At 50.1% G+C, this 10,245-nt stretch overlaps 1 pseudogene; it reads left to right on the top strand.

Moving 5' to 3' along the window:
* Window positions 1–657: 657 nt before the first annotated feature.
* LOC119388422 (uncharacterized) lies at window positions 658–2,602 on the top strand (annotated as a pseudogene).
* The last annotated feature ends 7,643 nt before the right edge of the window (window positions 2,603–10,245 follow it).

The raw sequence follows: 10,245 nt of genomic DNA, 5'->3' as shown, positions 1-10,245 counted from the left end.
GAGCAGCGCTGGCGTAGTGGTAGAGCACCAGCCTCGCATGCAAGAGGTCCGTGGCTCGAATCCCGGTGCCGGAAAATTCCCAACCGGATTTTAAAAAATCGGCGTGATCATGGAATTGTGTAAAAAGGCCTGGAGTGCAACCTCACTGGCGACCACAACCAGCAATGCACTCCCTCACCAGAGCAGGATAGGCCACCCTGGTGTAGTACTTGGCCACTACCTCCCACATGAATACACCAATTAACCCTCGGCCCTCAGTCCCCAGCGGCTGCGATGCAACTGACCAAGGCGGCGGTCAGACCTGCGACGCAGCAGAGGGTGCTAAGAATCTCTGGGTCCGGATAGGCCGCCCTTGGAATCTGAACTTGGCAACGTATAAGGCTAGAACATTATCTAGTGAGACGAGTCTAGCTCTACTATTAGAGGAATTAGAGGGTGTTAAGTGGGATGCAATAGGGCTCAGTGAGGTTAGGAGGCCACAGGAGGCTTATACAGTGTGGTGTCATGCGAAGCCAGTGTGACGTCACGCTGATAGCGCCGGTGCTTCATGGCTATATAAGCGCTGTGAACCGGGCGCTCAGTGTTCTTTTGTGCTCAGTATTCATGTAGTAATAAACCATCTTACTGTTCTCGTTCACGACCACTCTGGCTCTGCTCGTCCCTCGAGGCTACAACAGACTGGCGACGAAGATGGGATCCGAATTCCACTGGGCTACAAGACACCATTAGCGGCGGTTCCGAAGCGCTGCGAAGATACAGGCAGGATGGCGACGTTGGGAAGGTTCGATCAGTTCATCGAGGACGGTGACGAAGATTTTCAGTCCTACGTGGAGCGGTTCGACCACTTCCTGAAGGCCTCCCAGGTGAGCGACGACCTGAAGGTGTCAGTGTTCATAACGGCAATAGGAAAGAAGGCCTATAAAACTCTGAAAACGTTGCTGGAGCCAGAAAAGCCAGAAAACAAGACGTACGCACAGTTAGTACAGACACTGAAAGAGCAGTACGTTCCCAAAACTTCCGTGATTGCCGAGCGTTTCAAATTCAATCGTTGTTTCCAACAAGATGGGCAAGCGGTGACAGCCTTCGCTGTAGAGCTGAAGCGGTTGGCGACATCCTGTGATTTCGGAACGTTTCTGGACGACGCTCTGCGCGACCGGTTTGTGGCAGGACTTTGTGACAAAGAAACACAAGCAGAGCTGCTAAAGACAAGCAAGCTGGCTTTTAAAGAGGCCTGCGATATCGCTAGGAGTATCGAGTTGGCCCGGAAAGAAAGCCAGGATTTTCAGCCCAAGTCGGCGCAAGGAATGATCAGCGCCCTTAACCGCAAAACAGATAGCGGGAAACGCCCACCACGCTGGAGAGAAGAAACTTCGGGGATGCCTGCTGGCACCAGGGGGGGCGGAACCACTGCACTGTTTCCGATGCGGCTCGGAGCATGAAGCATCTATCTGCAAATTTCGCAAGTACCGTTGTCGGGTGTGTAAACGGGTTGGACACTTAGCGAAGATGTGTAGGGGCAGAGGTAGAGACGCTGCGAACGTGATAGACGAGGAAAGTGACGCGGGTGGACATGTGCTGTACAATATCTATTCATGTGAGGGGCGCACCAGACTCTACGAAATTTGCCTGAAGCTAGATCAGAAAAGTGTGCGCATGCAGATTGACACAGGGGCGTCTGTGTCAATTGTACCAGAGTCACTGTGCAAGAAATACTGGCCCAGCCTACCTTTAGAGCCATGCAGTCTTAAGCTAAAAACCTACGGAGGTACTCCGCTGACGGTAAAAGGGAAGCTAAACGTTTCCGTAGAGCACAATGGTCAGCACAAGCAACTTCCTCTAATTGTCGTGAAAACAAACGAGAGTACTAACACTATGCTGTTGGGGCGAGACTGGCTGTCAGCACTGAAGTTAGACTGGGCTAGTGTGCATGGGGTTTGCTTGGACAAAGTGGCGTTGTTGCTTGAAAAATATGCTAAGATTTTTGAGCCTACCTTGGGTCTAATTAAGAACAGGGCAATTAAGTTAGTGCTTAAAGAGAAAAGCACACCCGTTTTTTGTAAAGCGCGGTCGGTACCTTTTGCAGTTAAAGAAGCAGTGTCTTCGGAACTGCAGAACCTCGTGAAAACCGGAGTGTTAGTACCTGTTCAGCAGAGTGAATGGGCGACGCCACTAGTAGTGGTGCCTAAACCAAACAACCAGGTCAGGGTGTGTGGGGATTTCAAGGTGACACTAAACCCATGCCTAAGAACTGATCATTACCCCCTTCCCGTGATTGAGGATCTGTTTGTAAAGCTGGCCGGTTGCAAATATTTCACGGTGTTGGATTTGTCCACTGCATACCAGCAGCTGGAATTGCATCCCCAAGCGCAGTCGCTAGTCGTGATCAACACGCATTTGGGTTTATTCAAGTATACGCGCTTACCCTATGGCATAACGAGTGCACCTTCGATTTTCCAGGCAGTTATGGATGAGGAGTTGAAAGGACTTGATCGGGTAGCGTGCTATCTAGACGACGTGCTGATAGCAGGAGCTACCTTTGAGGAATGTTTCCACAAAGTGGAAATTGTGCTGTCCCGGTTTCTAGAAAGAGGCATTCGACTGAAAAAAGAGAAATGTAAGTTCTTTCAAACTTCTGTCTTGTATTTGGGGCACGTTCTGGACGAAAAGGGCATACGCCCGTCAGAGGAAAAAGTAAAAGCTATAACGGAGGCTCCTGCACCTGCGAATGAGGCACAGTTAAGAGCTTACTTAGGGTTGATAAACTATTATGCAAAGTTCGTTCCCCACGTGGCCACGAGACTCAGACCACTGTATGACGTGTTGAACCAAGAAAAAGGCTTCGAGTGGTCCCGTGAGGCAGAGCAAGTGTTCCAGCAAAGTAAAACGTGGTTGACGGAAGGAAACGTTTTGACATACTACGACCCAACGAAAGAGATAGGGCTGGTGTGTGACGCATCCATGTATGGCGTGGGTGCCATTCTGTTTCATAAGATCGATAAGGTGGAAAAACCTATTGCTTATGCGTCTAGGGCACTGAGCAAAGCAGAGAAAGGTTATGCTCACATTGAAAAAGCGGCTCTCACCGTGGTCTTTGGGCTGAAGAAGTTCCACAAATACCTATTTGGGCGTAGTTTTGTCATTTATTCGGACCACCAGCCATTAGCCAGCCTTCTGGGGCACGGCAGACCAGTTCCAGTATTGTCTGCAGCGCGCATGCAACGATGGGCTTTGTTACTGGCGGCGTACAATTACAGATGGGTGTACCGTAAAGGCAGCAACATGGGAAACGCTGACGCGCTTTCGCGGTTGCCGTTGGCGAATGAGCGAGATGTCTCAGATTACGTACAATTTTTCTCTGTGGTCAATGAACTTCCACTGTCTGCTGACATAATCAGCAAGAAAACGAGTACTGATAGAGTGCTATCGAAAGTGTTGTGGTACACGAGAAATGGCTGGCCTGCGCATGTCACTGATAGTGAATTGGAACCGTACTTTGTTCGCCGGTATGAACTATCGGTAGATCAGCAGTGATCAACAAAATCAACCTTCTTGGGTTTGTTGTCGACAACGGCGTACTAAAACCGAACCCAGATAAACTGAAGGCAATTGCCGATTACCCCCCACCCCAGAATACTAAGAGCTTGCAAAGGTTTCTCGGAATGATTGCTTTTTATCGTGACTTCATTTCGCAGTGCGCGGACATCTCCCGACCACTAACTCAGTTGCTGAAGAAAGGCGCGAAATGGCTCTGGAGCGGTGAGCAACAAGCAGCTTTCGACACGCTTCTGAAAGCAATCACCAGTAACGCCTCCCTTCAGCTGCCAGATCTTAACAAACCTTTTGTGTTACAGACAGACGCCAGCGATTACGGACTTGGCGCAGTACTTTTACAGGAATGCGCAGGTGCTTTGAGGCCTGTTGCTTTCGCAAGCCACACTCTGACCGGTGCGGAACGCAACTACTCGGTAACAGAAAAAGAGTGCCTGGCTATCATTTTCGCATTAAAGAAGTTTGACATGTTTTTGGACGGGGCTCAGTTTGTCATTCAGACTGATCACCAAGCGCTCTCTTGGCTGAAACGGGTGCCTAATCCCTCGGGACGATTGGCCCGATGGGCGCTTACCTTGCAGCGCTACGACTATGTCATCGAGTACAGGAAGGGTAGCACTAACACAGTTGCTGACGCACTTTCACGTGCACCTTTGTCTATTGAACCCCAGGTCGAGCCGGAAACAGTGTGTGCGGTTACGACACCAGCTGTGAGAATGCAGTCATGTTGGGGTACTTTGGTGAGTAAACAGGAGCTTCTTGCAGCACAGCAGGGCGATGGCCTTTGTCGTAAGGTGTCAGAAAAGCTAGCGGCTCGTGATCCAACTGACACCGGAAGCGACGAGGAGACCGACTGCTACCTGCTCGGAGAAGGAGGCCTCTTGTTCCGGTACTTTCTTCAGGTTGACGATGGTAGTGTGGAGTCACGGTTTCGAGTTGTCATTCCTCGCAAACTTCGCAAATTGTTCATAAAGTACTACCATGACAGTGCTTTAGCTGGTCACTCTTCAGGGCAGAAGACTTACGAGAAGCTGTGTCGTACGGTAACCTGGCCAGGGTTGAAACAGGATGTATTACGCTACGCGCGTTCCCGTTCAGTTTGTCAAAAGGCGAAACCACGTGGGGGTTTACCGTTAGGAACAATGCAGTCAGTTGAGAGTACATCGCCATTGCAGTCCGTTGCATGTGACGTAATGGGCCCGTTTCCCATGAGTCCGCGGCGAAACCAGTATCTGCTTGTTGTGACTGACCATTTCACGAAATGGGTTGAATTGTTTCCTTTGCGCAAGCTCGCCTCGCAGAAAGTATGGGACTGCCTTCTCGAAACCTTCACGAGGTTCGAATTCCCTGCCCAGCTGATCACGGGCAATGCGGCGTACTTCACCAGCAAGGTGTTCACGGATTCCTGTGACCCCTTGGGAATTCGTCACAAGCGCACGTCTGTGTATCACCCGCAAGCCAACACCACAGAACGGGTAAACCGAAATCTGAAATATATGCTTGTCGCGTATACTGAGCGTCATAAAGACTGGGATCTGAAACTGGCTGAAATAGCGTTCGCAACTAGGACGACAGTTAATCGCTCAACAGGTTTCACTCCTGCTCAACTTAACCTGGGCAAAGAATTGAGCTTTCCGCAGGACAGGGCTTTGGCATGTGCAACCGCTTCTTCAAGGCCTTATTCAAAGTTTGCAGGGGACCTGAGACAGAGGTTGACTGACGCGGTACAACAAGCCAGACAGCACCTGGATGTGTCCAGAATGGAACAGGCAGGACAGTATGACAAGCGTCGACAAAACGTTAGCTTTGAGGTTGGGGACTTGGTGTTGAAGCGGACACACCCGCTCAGTGACGCCTCGAAAGGTTTTGCCGCTTCCTTAGCTAACAGGTGGGACGGACCGTATAGAATCACCCAGAAATCCAGGCTCTCGTACATGCTGAAAGATTGCTTAACTAATCGAGCGTGTGGCCCTATTCATGTCTCAGATCTGAAACCATTTTATGCACGGCAACAATCAGCAGCTGATGATCCAGATAGGCCTCACCAGGGCTTGGCCACCCAGTCACCCACACCACCAAGCAAGTGGTACAACCTGCGTTCCCGGTGACGGACAAGAGGGGTTTGCAAAAATGACTCATTCCCTGTAATTGTACTTTTTAACACGAAAGTCTTTTATGCCGGGGTCCACCAAGACTTCAGTGACGTATTGCCGTCACGGAAATGGCGTCGAAAAAATATGCACACTCAGATGGCAAAGAAGAAAAGGTACCGCGAACGGGCATCAAACCCACGACCGCTCGGTCCGCAACAACAGATGCCGGGCATGCTATCCACTGCGCCAAGGTCTTTTTTTTCTTTATTGCCTTGCATACCAAGACTATTTACATACTCACAAAAAAAAGGTAGAGCTATACAATAACAACGTGAAATTATGAACCGTCAGCACTGAGCTGACTACAATCAAAACTTTGGCATGCGCAACAATAGTTCCACTCGTGAAATCCACTCTGGTACATCCTCCTGCCCTTTCAGCACTTCAAGAAAACGGCACACTGATTCGCAGAAATATTCCCGTACAGATGAGGACTTCGAAGGAGTTGAGTCAACTACAAGATTCGTTCGGCTTTTATTAAAGGAAGGCGTTACTACTGATCGTATACCGCACCAAATGCGTCTCCGCAGCGGTACCGCATTGGTGGTCGTGCCAGGACGAGCGCCGCTGTGTCTGCGTTGCCGGAACACCGGACACATTCGTCGCGATTGCAGAGTGCCCAGATGCGCTGGTTGTCGCGCATTTGGGTACGAGCAGATGGATTGTACTCGTTCCTACGCCAGCGCAGCAAGTCGAGGAACCAATGCTGATCAGAGTGAACTACTCATGGATGAAGAAGAAGCAGAGAAGGCCGCGGCGTCTGAGGAGACGGTGGAAGCGTCTCAGGCAGTGGTGACCAACGAAAGCAAGGTGGCGGAATCTAAACAAGATACAGGCGAAACGACGGAGGTGGACACCGTGGTGAATCAGCGTTCCACTGGGGTGCAGATCCAAGACAGGCTTGAACCAGTTGACCGCCCTGATGCCACGGTAGACATGGAGACAACGGAGACCATGCCAGCCAAACGACGTCTGAACGAGGGAGACGCGGCGTCCCAGCAGCGTCCGACCCATGAAGAGCAAGGGCAGTGGCGAGTGGCTGGTCCAAAAAGCCTCGGGGTGCCGGCCGTCTGCGTTCGTCGTCGCTTTCACGCGGCGGCGATGGGACGACGCCTTGAGCGTCGCCCCGACAGTGGGGGTCTGTTCATAGTGGAATAGGTAAGGTAAGCGCCGTTCGCTCGGCTTTCTCTCATCAAGATGGCGACGATTAGATTCGCGACGCTAAATGTGCGCGGGCTTTCCGCTAAACGGCGGCAAAACCAGCTTTACCGCCTGATTATCGAACAAGATCTCGACATCGTCGCAGTACAGGAAACTAAAGTAGAGAGTGAAGAGCACGCCGAGCGAATGGTGCGGCCTTTCATGAGACACTATGATGTGTGCGTTTGTCATGCGGTGGGTACGTCGGCAGGGTGCCTCTTGTTAATTCGGCAAAGCCTTGGTGCGAAAGTGGAGTGCGTGCCCAGGCAGCACACGACGTCGGGCCGATATTGGTTAAACGGCGGCTGTTCGCGGCCCCACCTCGGGCCAGCATTGCCAGCCTGGCGCCGATATCGGCGGAGCCGTTGACTTTTCCCGGCAATACTGGGTCGACTTTGCCGCCTTTCAGCCGATGTTGGTCTTTCACCGGCAACATTGGGCCGAATTATCCGGCCTTCTGCCGTCTTCCCGCCGATATCGGCTTAGCCGATTTCTTTCACCGGCAACACTGTGCCAAGTTTGCCGGCGTTTCGCTGTTCTTCCGCCGATATCGGCTTAGCCGATGGCTTTCACCGGCAACATTGGGCCGAGTTAGCCGCCGTTTTGCCGTAATTTCGCCGACATCGGCCGAGCCGATGGTTTTCACCGGCAACATTGGGCCGAGCATGCCGTCATTCTGCCGTGCTTCAGCTGACATCGGCGGAGCCGGTGGCTTATCGACGATGTTGGAACTTTCTTGTCTCCCTTCAGACAGTTATACATGCCCTGTTGAGAACGTCCTCCTGCGTCGCGGCGCTCCAAAAGTCCTCGTCACTGACAGAGGTACGGCTTTTACGGCAGAACTAACGCAAACCATCTTGAAATGTAGCCACACAAGTAACCGACGGACATCACCCGCAGGCGAATGGCCTCACCGAGCGGCTAAATGAAACCCTCGCCGACATGCTGGCAATGTACTGTACGTCGAACACATGACATGGGACGCCATAATATCTTCCGCACATAACCTGAAGTTAACACGGCAGTGCAAGAAACGGCGCGCATATGACGCCGTTCAAACTAGTTCACGGAAGCCCCCCAATGACGCTGCACGCCGTGTTGCCGGCCGTCAGTGACGAGAATAACCTCGACGTTGCGCTCTACCTTTAGCCCGCTGAAGAAGCCCGGCAGCTCGCCCGCCTAGGATACAATCGTAATGCAATGGAGCATTAGGCGCTTGAATATTTGTAGCTTAAGCTGTAGAATACCGCTACATGGATTGCTGTACAAGCACAAATAACAAAGTTCAAATATTGCACCGGGCTAATGCCGCACGTACGACTCGGTGCGCGATGTATCGCCGACTGAATAGCTTGCATTCTCTTATTAGTTTCTGCTATGACAATGACTAACAACTATCACTAGCACAGTCACTTTTCTACCAAAAAAGGTGGTCTTTAGAAGAATAACTGACTGAAATTAGATGGCCACTTCGTTGACCCGTTGACCACTTGTTCAACGCTATCAAAAATGTTGAAACGTTATAACACATACCAATAACTTCATGCGCCAAATTCGAAGTACTTCTGTTTCGTGAATGTTTTTGCCACTGGTCGGTCGACTTCACTAATGTATCCAGCATCAAAATTCACCCAAACATTCCCGCACGAATGCTTTTAGCGGAAGAAGTTTTATGTGAATATAAATCGAGCCTGTCATCATATTTATAGCGCTATGTCCTTTCAGCCGCTGAATGTGTGGCGCCAGCGCTCATATACTACACGGACAGTTTCCGATCTCTGTGTTTACACATATTTACTCACGCGCGTGTTTGGGTGAAGCGTAACAAGCGCATTGGCTTCAGTGATGTCACATTTTACCTTATGAAAATAGTAAAAAGCTCAGCAAGGCGTGTTGCTGAGCCAGTTGGTTCATTACTTGAGAAAAATAAGTATGGTGCAAAAAAGACCGGGCGAAGTGAAGACCCGTTTTGTCGTTTAAATGTTTACAAATCAACTAGCCCGCTGACCATCTTTAACGAACTGACAAACACGTGTTTGCCACGTGTTTGTCAATTCGCATTTGCACTTCGTTGCCGTCCATTTTGTGACATACATATCTTTTTCAAGTAAAAATCTCGCTCAACGATTACTTCCCACGTGCTTTCAGAAACAGTCGCATAAAATTATTATTATGGCACGTGAAATACGATGAAGAATGCGGCTACAACGTGGTGTACGCAAAGTTTTCATGTAGCGACATGTGGCAACAAGTGATGCATTGAAAATTCGACGAACGCCTTTCTCAAACGGCATGCCCATAGACATCCTGGGGGGATCGCACACCATTGTGGTAGGCTGAGCCGTGCTTTCAAGAAGGGAGAATTCGATTTTTTTTTCGTATTCTTCGAACTCTACCCCCCTCCCTCCCTTCCCCTCGTTCAGCGTCATTGTCACGAAACTCGCTTGACCAGGCAGGGTAGGGTAGCCGTCCAGACGGAGGGACAATCGTAGCTGCGGGCGCAGGTTTTTTTCACTCCGGCCAGCAGAACTCTTCAAGAAGTGCGGTGTGTGGACATGTGTGGTGGAAAGTCAAAATCGTGCACGAGACGGATACGCGGCAGCATTCCGGCATTGTTTTCGGCAGAGATCACCGCAGCGAGAAACCAGTGGCCCCCTGCTTCCATGTTGAACTCGCTCACCTCATATAAGGCCGCGTGTTCACTACTGTTACGTGTCATCAGATTTTTGTTCTCTTCTTATCGCGTATTCTCTATTGACTATCGTGTTTTGTGTATTCTGATATGGTGTGCTTGCATTTTTTATTCGTTCGTGTTTTTAGCGATCCAACGGGCACACGTGAGTGATCGTGAGTGGTTTTTATGCACGATTCCTTTCTGTTACAATCTTGCCTTTAGATTAGAAATGCGTGCGTGTCTATCTTGTTTAGATGTAGAGTTCATGGGATCTTGTGGTACCGCTCACAATGTTTCTCGCGTCGCGTGCAGCAGTTTATCCATCTTTTTGGCCCTTAAGATATCACTGAAAAATTGAAATCCCCGCTTAAAGGATAACGCTAATTTAATTGCCAGTCATGTGTTGCGAATGCCTACCGTTCCTTGGTGAACTTAATAAACGTGGGGGGGGGGGTGCTCCTCTGCTCGTCATTAGCTCACGCGTATACACAATCTTCTAGTCTAGTTGCCACTTTTAATCTCGCTTTTTAGGCAAGCCGCCTAACATTATCTTCCTTTTCTTCGGGTCCGTCTTTAATCCTACTTTAATGCTGCCTTAGTTTACATCTCCAGAATTTTTTTCGTGATTCGGCACCGTCGTTACTGAAAAACGCGATATCGTCCATAAAA

The sequence above is a fragment of the Rhipicephalus sanguineus genome, chromosome 3 (genome assembly GCF_013339695.2).
Source record: "Rhipicephalus sanguineus isolate Rsan-2018 chromosome 3, BIME_Rsan_1.4, whole genome shotgun sequence".
Taxonomy (NCBI): domain Eukaryota; kingdom Metazoa; phylum Arthropoda; class Arachnida; order Ixodida; family Ixodidae; genus Rhipicephalus; species Rhipicephalus sanguineus.
The sequence above is the reverse complement of the archived record's forward strand: the minus strand, read 5'-3'. Positions and strand labels throughout refer to the sequence as shown.